The sequence below is a fragment of the Petromyzon marinus genome, unplaced genomic scaffold (assembly GCF_048934315.1).
Source record: "Petromyzon marinus isolate PM22_M1 ecotype Great Lakes invasive population unplaced genomic scaffold, UKy_Petmar_22M1.pri1.0 PM_Scaffold_121, whole genome shotgun sequence".
Classification (NCBI taxonomy): Eukaryota; Metazoa; Chordata; class Hyperoartia; order Petromyzontiformes; family Petromyzontidae; genus Petromyzon; species Petromyzon marinus.
In genome coordinates this window covers 194,541-204,978 of record NW_027423082.1, presented here as the reverse complement: position 1 = coordinate 204,978, position 10,438 = coordinate 194,541, and the positions used below count along the sequence as shown (strand labels likewise).

Here is a 10,438-nt window from a genome sequence, read left to right as displayed (position 1 = left end):
CTACATGGACCAGTGGGCCTTACTTGGTAAATAAAAATAGTTTAGTTCGGGCCACCTCCCGCAACACGACGCTTGTGAGCATGGGGACACCGCGTGCTCCCCTCCAGATCGCATCTCCAGCTCACATCAGCTTATACCTCGACCTTACACCTTGAGCTCACGCCTTAAGCTCGAACTTTCAGTTCACACCTCTGCCTCACCACCTTCTGTTGAGCTCCACCAAGCATGCTCGTCTCAGGTTATTTCATCACGAATACAGTAGCCGCATTGTACAAAGACTCCACCGCCACTCAGGGACATCACCATTCACGGACATCTCCGCCACTCACAGCAGGGGCAACGGACACCACTGGTGACATTTCACATATGTGATTGAGATGCTCAGCAGTGGTTTCAGGTGCATTTTGATGACTCCATGAGAACCGTTCTTGATCTGCTGAAGTAGGAGCAATAATCCTCGTGCCACTTTTTTAGTTCGTCCCAGAGCACCCTACACCGACTGGGTCGTGGCAGTGACAGCAGCAGCAGTGACATCGTGGCGCGTCACTGACACGGCTAAACACACATGAGCGGAGACGCAGTGGCGGCGGCAGGCAAAGCACATCCCTCACATGAACACTAAATCAAGCTACACTCTAGCCCACAGATGTGTCAGTCAAAGACAAAGATCCTCCGTAAAGACTTAAGACTGTTGTGGCAAGCGCTGTTAGCGAGCGCCTTATGAAGGCTGACATGGCATGTGAGGTAGCCTAAGCTAAATGAGCACCAGGCACTAATTTGAGACTGAGTAGACCTAGGGGAGGCCTAGTAACGATTTAGATAATCATCACTGGTGTTGGCCATGAGTGGAAATTGAACTCGGGTCGCCGGGTTCGTAGCGCAGCACGCTAACCTTTACACTTCTGCTCACCACAGATCTGTCAGTCACAAGCATACACATTGGAAGCAATCAACATCGGGCATATAAATGGTTCTGTTTAGACAACTTCACCAGTCCATCCAACTGCTGGTGGTAAAGGTAGGTTCACACCTTCTGTTAGCCGAAAATATCACTCGTGTCCTTGAGCATGTGATTGAGTCACCAAGGTGAATGTAGGCAAGGCGAGGCAATCATCTAGAAATGACTGACAAAGGATCTACATTAACCAGCTTTTCGAACAATATTATGACTTCACTTAATACAAAACAATATTCTTAGTAACTATTATTCTTAAAAAATAACAATAACTTATTTTAATGGATGACGCGTAAACAAAGGAGGGAACATGGAAAGGGTGCAGCGATGTTGGAATGTTATTTATTTTGTATTATTTCTTATTTGGGGTGGTGGTGGTGTTGGTAGAGGTAAAGGTGTTTATAGAGTTGGCAATTGTAGGATAGGTAGCGTTGATAGGGCTGTTGTTGGAAAGAGTGATGGTGTCGGTTGGGGTGGTCGTGTTGGTAGGAGTCATTGTGTTGGTAGGATTGGTGTTGGTAGGGTTGGTGTTGGTAGGGGGAGTGGTGTTGGTAGGAATAATGGTGTTGGTATGGTTGGTGTTGGTAGGGTTGGCGTTGGTAGGGTTGGTTTTGGTAGGAGTGGTGGTGTTCGTCGGAGTAGTTGCGTTTGGTAAGGGTAGCGGTGTTGGGAGGTGTGGTGGTGTTGGTAGGTGTGCGGATTCTAAAGGTGGTGGAGTTGGTAGGAGTGGTGGAGCAGGCATTGATCCGGGCCATGAAGAGTGGTCTCTTTGCCCTCATGATCACGAGGCGGGACTCACGCTCAGCTGGGGTGATGATGTGGGAAGGAGTGGTGGTGAGGGTAGAGGAAGTGATGGTGGTCAGGGTTGGGTTAGTAGAGGAGGTAGTGTTAGTAGGTGTGTGGTTGGTAGAGGTGGTGGAGTTGGTAGGAGTGGTGGAGCAGGCATTCATCCAGCCATGAAGAGTGATCTCTTTTCCCTCATGATCATGAGGCTGGACACATGCTCAGCTGGGGTGATGTGGGTAGGGGTGGTAGTGAGGGTAGAGGAGGTAATGTTGGTAAACGTGGGATTGGTCAAAGTGGCGGAGTTGGTAGGAGCGGTGGAGTTGGTGATTGAGCTGGTAGGGGTAATTGAGCTTATTTTAGTGCGGCAGGCATTGATGCGGGCCATTATCATGAGGTGACACCACTCACACTCAGCTGGGATGATGGTGTTGGTCCGGGTGGTAGTGAAGGTGGAGAAAATGCTGTTGGTAGGGTTTGTAGGGGTGGAAGGGGTGGTGGTGTTAGTCAGGATAGTATTGGTAGAGGTGTTGGTATTTAAAAGTGTGATGGTGTTAGTTTTTCGGGGTGGGGTTTGTCATGGTGGTGTTGGTAGGAATGGTGGTGTTGGTAGGAGTGGTGGTGTTGGTAGGAGTGGTGCTGTTGGTGGGTGCGCTGGTAAGTGTTGGTGAGCTATTCATCATGGAGCAGCCATCCAGTTGAGTCTTTAGGGATCTATGGGTCCTCTTGATTTTCATGGGGTGGCACTTGCTCCGAGCCAATTTACACATGGATCCTCTCATGTAGCGGCTTCGGTAAACTCGTCTGCGCTGCGATGACTTCTGTTTAAAACCGGAAACAAAATCATTATGAGAGGCAAGAGATTGCAGTCTCCTTCTTCCCCTGTTGGTCACTCCACTCAAATATGTTTTTTTCACTTGCCATCTGCCACACCACCACCATTGATTGAGCACGAGTGTTGTACCTGCCTTTCAGTGGCAAATATCGGACAACTATTTGTAATCCACCAACATGAACAATGTGTGCTTGTAATAAATGTGTGCGACTTTGTCGAGGATGTGAGTGTGATTTTTTATTGTTTGTTGTTGTAACGTTCTAACCTGCCTCTCCTGTACATCTGTGAAAAATAGCTTAATAGCTCATCGGATTCTTCCAGTATAAATATTCTGATTCTGATTTGTGTCATCTATGCATGTGAGATTATGACATTTGCCTGAGTGATCTATATCCATGATGCCTCTCTGGGTGTGGTGTCTCTGTTGTGGTGTCCTGCTGATGTTCTATGTTACAGTGACGCCAGCATACTCTCTCTCTTATTAGTGGATTCTTCAGCCAGACTCTTAGGCTGGTAATGGTGATCCCCGCGCTCTCCACGTCGTAAGTGATGGCCACCGGCCCACTGTGCAGCATCTTTATCAAGGTCGTCCACCTTGAGGGAGACGGGTATTCTCCATCTTGGGGAACCGTCATCTGTGGTGCCGCCGCAGCGGAGCCGCTCCAGCGGAGCCGTGCCCACCGCCGCGACGCCGTCACCGATGCCTCGGATTTCCCGCCACTCTCCCGGGGCTGGTGCCTTCTCAGACGTCCGCGTTTTGCCCACTGCACAGTCGTGAGGCCGCCGCAGCAGAGCCGCTCTGCCGAGGCCGTGCCCACCGCCGTGAAGCCGCCACCGGGGGATGCCGACGCCAACGCGGTGCACCCTCGCCACCCCCCCTCCCCCCGCACGAACGCACACACGCCCCACGTAGAGCCAGGAGGGGAGGTCACCCGGCCGATAGGTTTTTTTTCCAGAAGTCCCTAATGGGATCGATCTTCATGGTTTCCTGCGGCCGGGAAATTGGGCGATCTTCCCCCTGTAGCTGACATGCACTGCGGCGCCGGGACCTAATATTAAAGTTGCATGGTCACGGCAAGGGCCATCGAGCCACCGCGAGTGGAACCACACACACACAAGCACGGGTCAGTGGACTGGTAGCGGGAGAACAGAGAGCGGATGTCGGAGAGATCACTGCGGCGACATCACCCGAGTTGGGATCCGGGTATCGAAGGGTGGGAAAATCCGAGCCCCTGATTGGACGGGAGGCCAAGGGAGCGAAACGGCGAAATTCCTTTGTTGTAGGTGGGATAAAGGGAGGGGGATTCAGGTAGCAAGGCAGTTCTTCAAGATCATCGCGGTCCACGCAGGAGGGGAGTTAGCCGTTCGAGACGTCCGCGTGATGCACTTCAGCGCAGCCAGGCTCAACCCTCTACTGATCGCTTTTCTACAGCTTCCAGCGCAGCAGAGTGGAAGTACACGTGAGTAAGAGAGAGAGGTAAGTTTGGGCTATTTGATCGAGGGTAGAAAGCAGAGCGATAGGCAGAGGAAATACAGTCTAGGATCTCAAGGGGAATAGGCTGACATCCACTGACCCACACAATTACGCGTAGCTTAACGGGTTGCTTGCGGTAAATAAAATAACTGGTAGGGGAATAAACTGTTTCTTGTGCTCCTTTGGAGGGTGAAGAGGAGGGTGGAGAGTGTTTTGTGTTCGCACGCACACGCGGCTGTTTGCGGCGAATAAAGGAGTAGAGCGTGCTTGGTGTCCGTACCTGTACGATCGTTTACAGTATTGTTCAGCACGCGCGTGCCTACACGACTATTTTTGGTGGTGCCCAGCGCTCGCGTACCTGCGCAATCGCCTACAGTAGCGGTTTGCGCTCACGTGCATGCGCGGTTTACAACGAGGTTGAGCTTTCATTTGTGACCAGGTTCCATCTGAAAAATAAGTTAGTACCTCAGTGGGCTTTGACTGGTATGATGGGGGTGTTCTTGATTTGAAGCTTTCGTGACTGCAGGAATCCATACTCTTTGGTTCTTTCGGCAAAGTCACGTAGGTATAAAATCAAATAAATCAGTCTGCCTCAGCAGCAGACCATGCTTTCCCCACCCGATGATGGACGCTTGTGTTGCACCCGAAACATCGTGATTTACTTTATTTTATACCTACGTGACTTTACCGAAAGAACCAAAGAGTATGATGGGGCTGGTTTAGTTTTATTTGTTTGTGTTTGGGTGATTTGTTAACCTTTCTTGTACTTTGCACTATTACATGTTTTTGTAGTATTTGTTGTTGTAACGTTCTTACCAGCCCCTACCGGACATCTGTGAAAAAGAGCTTTATAGCTCATCGGATTCCTCAACCATTAAAAAATATTATTGTTCTGACTCTACTGGCTAGGGGACATTGTTCTGTCCGCACCAGCGCAACTCACCAACGCCGCACAAGGAGTCCAGCACATGTCCCAAATGCCACGCTGCCAGTAACAAAAAACACCCTTAAAGTTGCAGTGGATAATTTTTAAGTATACTTAATTGAGCAAGGTGTTTGCTTGTTCCAAATGACATATGCGACTTTGTCTAGGATGTGTGCGTGGATGTGATATATACTTGTGTGTGTGGTGTATGCGAGTGAGATTCTTATATCTGCGCGAGTGATCTGTACGCGTGATGCATCTCTGCGTGTGGTGTCTCTGCATGTGGTGTATGTCACGGTGCCACGCTGATGGCCTGTGTGAGCGTGAAGTCGGCACTCACCACTGCATTCTTCAGCCGCCACTCCGAGGCTGAGGAGGGTGATCCCCGCGCTCGCCACCTCGTAGGCGATGGCCACCGGCCCGCTGTGCAGCATCTCCATGAAGGTCGTCCACCCTGAAGGAGCTGGGTCGTCGTCTTCTCCTCCTCCTTGGGGAACCTCCATGCCATGGCTGGGAGAGGAAGCGACTCGAGGCACCCTCTCGGCTTCGTGACCTGTGAGGCGGTTGCTGATGTGGACGGCCACGGTCGCTTTGGTGAGAGGTAGAGGCTGTCCGGCCTGTGGCGGTTGGACCTCCCAGGCTCCCCTCGGCTTAACCAGCTAGTTAGGGGAGAAATTCTTCTCCTCCGTGGGCACAGACGCGAGGAACGCGGAGCTCGCCACGAGCAGCGTCACGAGGGTGCGTGAAGTACTGCGCAGCCCGTGAGCCTCCATGGTGACTGCTACAAGAGAGGCTCCAGGAGGCTTCGTGCAGAGAGGCGCTCCTCAGCAGGCAGCTTGCAGCGTGGCTCTAGCGGCAGACTGGGTGGAAGCGGGTGTGACGTCACGGCCCGAGGGCGGATGTGTGTTGTGTCTCATCTGTGTGTGTCTGTATGTCTGTGTGTGTGTCTGAGTGTTTGTGTGTATGTCTGTGTATCTGTGTGTGTATCTGTGTGTTTGTGTGTGTCTGTGTGTGTGTGCGGTAGTGTAGTGATTAGCGCGCTGTGCTATGAACCTAGCGACCCGGGGTTCGATTCCTGCTCACGGCCACCAACACTGGTGTCGTGTGCCGTGCCGGTCTTCGTAGGTGCTGCTCGTTATGGCTACAAGGGGAGGCCCAGGAGTGGTTGAGGTAATCGTCAGCAGTGTTGGTGGCCGTGAGCGGGAGTCGAACTTGGAGGGCAGCGTGGCATTCACTGCAACAACACCGCCCGCGCTCCGACTGGTACACGGTCCGAACAGTGCAGAGTGCACATAATTCGCGGCGTCTCTCGCACGGTCCGGGTCTCTGTGTGGAGAGCGGGAGACGAAGGCGAGGATCACACAGGGTAGAGGGTGCACGTCGGCACTGCTTCCCACGTCACAACACGAGTCACGTCACATCACAGACTCATCCTCACCGTGAACCAACATCATCAACACAAACCCACATCTTCTTAGTTCTTTCGGTAAAGTCACGTTGAAGGGAAACAATGAAATAATAAAATATATATAAAACAATAAAAATTTTCACGACGTTTCGACCATAACACAAACGGTCGTCATCAGGTGTGTCGGTTTGCATGAATTTATTTATTTTCAAACGGTGTATTTATTTATTTATAAAAAAAACGTTAGCGCCACGTGCAGCGATTTGGCAGTTTATTTAGAAGAACTAGTCCATCTATGTTCTGAAAAGAGGAGGGGGGAGACGACAAATTTTAATGTATGCTGTCTGAAAGCCACTTTAAGCGTGAACAATCAATTAAGACCTGAAATGGTTTATCAAATCTTTCCAATGCTAAGCCAGAATCCATCTTCTCGGGTGAAATTGTCCCTGTGCTTGTATATGTGGATAGCCCTTCACTTGGAATGGAACTTTCTACAAACAAACTGAGGGCACCCCAATGGGCTCCCCCCTATCTCCGGTTATAGCTAACATTTTCATGGAGAAATTTGAGACTGACGCCATCCAGACTGCCACTGCGCCCAACCTTATGGAAGAGGTACGCGGATGACACTTTTGTCATCTGACCACATGGCCGGCCTGCTCTAGACCAATTCTTCGACCACATCAATTCCATACACCCAGCCATCAGATTTACCATGGAAGTCGAAAAAGATGGCAAGCTACCTTTTTTGGATGTCCTAATTAAAAAGAGACCTGATGGTTCAATGAGCCACTCTGTCTACAGGAAAGCTACCCATACGGATGCTTATCTGAAACCGGATTCCCATCACCATCCATCACAGAAGAATTCTCTCATCAAGACTCTGTATCATAGAGCCCAATGCATATCCGACCAGGAACACATAGGCAGTGAACTCAAGCACGTACACCAAGCTCTTAAGGCTAATGGTTACTCCGACTATACAATCCGCAAAGCTATCACTCAAACCATGAAGAAGTACCCTCTTGAGGAGCCTTTCAAAACCATCACTTTACCCTACATTGCGGGGATCACAAAAAAGATCTCCAAAATCTTGAATAAACACAAGATCCAGGTCCGTTTCAACACATTACATAAAATCCGTGATCTGGTTCCGTCTGTAAAAGATGTGATTCCGGGCATACAATACCCTGGTATCTACAAACTAAGTTGCCTCTGTGATAGTAGTTACATTGGAGAAACCAAACGCCATGTCTCGGACCGCATTCGTGAACACAAAGGAGACCTTAAACACGGTAGGACCAACACCTCGGCCGTGGCAGATTATTGTTATAATTCAGTAGGCTCACATGACATTGACTTTTCCAAGACAGAGGTTCTTTGTAAGCCATCTGGCTACCATGAGAAATTCGTTCATGAGGCTATCCACATATACAAGCACAGAGACAATTTCAACCGAGAATATGGATTCTGGCTTAGCAATCATTGGAAAGATTTGATAAACCATTTCAGGTTTTAATTGATTGTTCACGCTTACAGTGGCTTTCAGACGGCATACAATGATTGTTTCGTCTCCCCCCTCCTCTTTTCAGAACATAGATGGACTCGTACTTTTAAATAAACTGCTAAATCGCTGCGCGTGGTGCTAACGTTTTTTATAAATAAATAAATACACCGTTTAAAAATAAATACATTTATGCAAACAGACACACCTGATGACGACCGTTTGTGTTATGGTCGAAACGTCGTGAGAATTTTATTGTTATATATATATATATATTTTATTATTTTATTGTTTCCCTTCAACGTGACTTTACCGAAAGAACTAAGAATATGAATTACTGCAGTCACGAAAGCTTTAAATCACAAACCCACATCATTAACACGGACCCACATCATTAATAAGAAACTCACATCAACGCGAGGTTACATCTTTACCACTCACCCACAACACTGGACATCTGTGAGAAAGAGCTGTATAGCTCATCTGACTCCAGTATAAATATTCTGATTCTGACATGAACTCACATCGTCACGACTCACTCACAACATACCACCACCACTATCAGTAACACCACTAACGCCACCACTCCTCCTGCCAGTACACTACACAGACACACACGTCCTCACCACTCACATCACCACTCACCTACAGTTCCTCACTTCCTCCAGAGAGTCGCTGCTTCTGTCGTCTCGGTGCTTCTCTACCGCCACATGTGAGAAAAAAGATCGGCAGAAACAAGTGGGGGCGGGGCTCGGTGATCACGCCCTCAGTGACGCAATATCCTGTGAGCCCCTCCCCCCCAGCACCTTCCCCCCCCTCTACGCCCCCTCCCCCACTCACACCGCCAAAGACAAAGCTCCCGCGTATTTAGCCTTAACAGAGCACTCCTAACAACAACCCCACCACTAACAACGCCACCACCAATAACAACCCCACCACCAATAACAACCCCACCACCAATAACAACCCCACTACCACTAACAACCCCACCACCACGAACACCACCACCACTACTACCACACCACCACTAATACACAGTTCTGATCCACACCTCAGCTGCTCCCCACACGCGATGCTTCTGCTGCTCTCTCTACTTCCGCTTCCGCCGGTGAACGTGGCGCCAACTTCTGAAGCGGTTCGCTGCCTGGGCCTCCTCTGGGTCGACTCAGCCTGAAGGTGAGAACCTCGCATGATGTGGACACCTCAGCAGTGGTGGAGGAGAGACAAAGGCGGCCCACAGCCGTAGGCTTCTAAACAGCTGCTGGGCTCACGGCATCGGTTCAAGCAGAGCCCGGCTCTGCTGCTGAGGCACTGAAGGTGGAAAGCGGTCCAGAGTGGCGCTCGAGTTGAGCCATTGCTGCTGATGAGAGGCTGATGGGATCAGTCAAATATACTTTTTTATCTTTGCAAGGAAGGGTTTATTGTGAAGGAGGCGAATCGCGTGCTGGCGGAGGAGGCCTCCACTAGACGCCGCTAATTAGGGTATTTGGTCTACTCTTCCACGCTGATCTCCACGTTTTGGAGCAAGGTGGGCGTACCCACACTTTACCCCACCACATGCGGGTCGTTAGCTCACTGGACTTGCACTGCAGAGGTGCAGGTTCGATTCCATCGCCCACACACCCACCCACTCACTTGCCCACTCACCAACTCACCCACTAACCCATCTATTCACCCACCCACAGGGACATGTGGAGACACGGAGACACATGGACACACGGATACATAGAGCCTTGATAAAGTGGTTGTGTAGGTGGTGTTAGAGTATCAGCATCAATGTGGTTGTTGTGGTTATGTTGCTTGTTATGGTTGTGGTGGTTGAGGTGATGTTGGTTGTGGTGGTTTTGAATGTGGTGGCAGTGGTTATAGTTGTGGTTGTATCGCTGGTTGTAGTGGTGGTTCAGGTTTTAGTTGTGGTGTAGGTGGTTATGTTGGTTGTTATGGTGCTTTTGGTTGTGGTAATAATTGCGGTTGTGGGGGGTATATTTTTTGTGGCTATAGTTGTGTACGTGGAGGTTGGGGTTTTCATGGTTATAGTTACAGTTGTGGTTATGTTATTGTTGTTGTTATACTTGGGGTTGTGGTTATAATTGTGATTGTGGTACAAGTTGTGATGGTTATGTTATATTTTTGTGGTTATAGTTGTGGTGAAGGTGGTTATGTTGTCTTTCATGGTTGTTGTATGTGTAGGGAGCAGTAGAGTAGCGGTTGAACGCCACGCCACGGACCCGAGAAAGTTCGATTCCCGCTCACGGCCAACACCAGTGACGATCATTTGAACCAGTCCAGGGCTTCCCCTACGTCGACTCTGCCTGAAATGAGTACCTGTTGTGGTGTGTAATAAACATCGCCACTCGGGAGACAAAGACGGTCGGGTGTAGTGCTGGCCACCCACCTGCTTGTGTTCCACACTGCGGGTCTCCATAGGTACTCGCTAACAGAACTTGCCCCAACAGTCTGTTATAGGCTATAGAATAAATATTTGTCTTTTGTTGTTGTATGTGTGTTGAACTTCTTTCGCACCATATGTTGCCACCTGTGATAACCGGAAATG

At 49.6% G+C, this 10,438-nt stretch overlaps 1 long non-coding RNA gene across 1 annotated transcript; it reads right to left on the bottom strand.

Moving 5' to 3' along the window:
* Nucleotides 1-1,278: 1,278 nt before the first annotated feature.
* Nucleotides 1,279-8,706, bottom strand: LOC142922623 (uncharacterized). The gene is made up of 3 exons (XR_012940195.1): nucleotides 8,530-8,706; nucleotides 5,313-6,298; nucleotides 1,279-2,559 (listed from the first exon to the last, which is right to left on the bottom strand). It is a non-coding gene; the product is annotated as an uncharacterized LOC142922623 (long non-coding RNA).
* Nucleotides 8,707-10,438: the final 1,732 nt, after the last annotated feature.